This window comes from Sinocyclocheilus anshuiensis, unplaced genomic scaffold (genome assembly GCF_001515605.1).
Source record: "Sinocyclocheilus anshuiensis isolate Anshui unplaced genomic scaffold, SAMN03320099.WGS_v1.1 scaffold2, whole genome shotgun sequence".
Classification (NCBI taxonomy): domain Eukaryota; kingdom Metazoa; phylum Chordata; class Actinopteri; order Cypriniformes; family Cyprinidae; genus Sinocyclocheilus; species Sinocyclocheilus anshuiensis.
This window is the reverse complement of record NW_015542337.1, coordinates 208,335-210,291: the sequence shown is the minus strand read 5'-3', so window position 1 is coordinate 210,291 and position 1,957 is coordinate 208,335. Positions and strand designations below refer to the sequence as shown.

General features: G+C 35.8%; 1 pseudogene; it reads right to left on the bottom strand.

Moving 5' to 3' along the window:
• LOC107691142 (small EDRK-rich factor 2-like) overlaps positions 1–671 on the bottom strand; it is a 2,869-nt pseudogene extending 2,198 nt beyond the window's left edge.
• Between the last annotated feature and the right edge of the window lie 1,286 nt (positions 672–1,957).

Genomic DNA, 1,957 nt, shown 5'->3' with positions numbered 1-1,957 from the left:
GTCGGTGTTTCTTTGTCTGAATATGGCGCTTATCACATGCTGTGTGGTATCGGCGTTTGGTATCGGGGCATTTTAACGCGTACGAGTACAGGAGCTCAGTATCGGTGCATCCCTACTAAAAAGGTTAAAAAAAATACATGGAAGTTAATAACAGCAGTAGAGTGTCCCACAACATTTTAAAGTACAATTTCCAATACACATACTCTTAGGCTGATGATACATGGGGCAACTTTTTGAGCAATGTTGCTGTCAACAGGCAACCAGGTGAGACACAGGGCCCACGGCCGATCTAAATTATGTAGACAAATTTGTTACCCATTCTCAGTGGGAAAGTGCCCAAGCAACATTGCTCAAAAAAAAAAAAAAAGTTGCCTGGCAAAATTGCTCAAAGTTGCCCCGCGTATCATCAGCCTTAGAAATTAAGCAACACATCAATGGTAGTTTATTCCTCTCATTATTAAAAAGAAGCTGCATCTAGCTTAAGTTCTGTTAGTGTCTGGGTATTGTAGGTTACCTCTGCTTTCTGGCAGCAGCAGATAAACATCGTCACTTCTCTTGCCCTTTTGCATATTTTGCTGCTTGGCATTTTTCTGGTGAGCAAGTTCACACTGATTTCCCCCTAAAGAGGACACGGTGCTGAAATTAAATATCTGATCTGACTGACATCTCATCTCAAGATGTTTCAATCTCAATTTAACCCTAAAAAGCCTACTGTGCCATAGGATATATGGTTTTCTAAGGCCTCTAAATGATCAATGTCATTTTATTGGAAAACCTGTTGTACACAATCTTCAACATACCTTCAGCCCTCGGTTCATAGTTTTTAGTATGTTAAAAAGCCTTTTAGCATAGTTCTATAAACAAGTCCACCTTCAGGTCATTACACACATGCCGTTTTTTTTCATGTGAAATATTAATATTGTCAGTAATATTTCAAAAACTTCATTTACTAGACAAGCAAATTTATTATTCAGAACGCTTTTTTTCCCTTTTAAGAAAATTGTTAATGGTGTGAGGAACCAGAAATCTGTCAGTCATCATTGCATTGTTTTGCCAACCACAATGAAAACTACAGAGCTTTCACCACAAAACTAAACCCTTAAATGCCATCTTTACTAAGGTAAGGAGATACAGAGTGACAATTGAGATTTATATGCATTTTGTGTAGGTGGATAGTTTGCTACACTGTTATAAAAATCTCACTGGTTCAGAAGCTATCACAATTTTATTTACTTTTGTCCATTACACACACAGTTTGGACTTCTGAATATATATATATATATAATTTATTAATTTTTTTTTTTTTTCCACGAGTGTGAGCTCCATATTCTCACAATATCATACTATATACTCATAAGCCATAATATGATATAAAACACACAGGTTCAATAAACTGTTACATAAAAAAATGAATAAAAAATAATTGCTGACTATTATTTGTCAAGATTTGTCATCTCATCATTTGAGATTTTTCTTTCCACTTTTTCAACTTTAGTTAGTCTGTAATGTTGCTGTTTGAGCATAAAAAAATCTGCTAAATTACAAAACTCAAAGTCCAAATCTAAAGGAGATATTTTATTTAAAGGGTCATATGATGCGATTTCAAGTTTTCCTTTCTCAAAATAATGTTTTTTGAACATTAAAGCATGTCAACATATTCTGTTACACCAAATACACAAAATAATGATTTTTAAAAAAGCATCATATGACCCCTTTAACAAATCACTTTTCAAAAACTACAACGAACGACTCGTTTGGACTACAACGCCAATTTTCCGGGATTTGACGAATGGGATGAGACCTGGATGAGCTGCACTAGAGAAGGCAAGGAGTGTTATCACTACGTCGGTCGTCGGAGACACGCTAGCTTTCCCAAGGCAGACGAACTTAGAGTGGTTATAATCATCCGGGTTTAAAGCGTGCTCAAATAGACCAATTCAGAGTAGATGTCACAGTT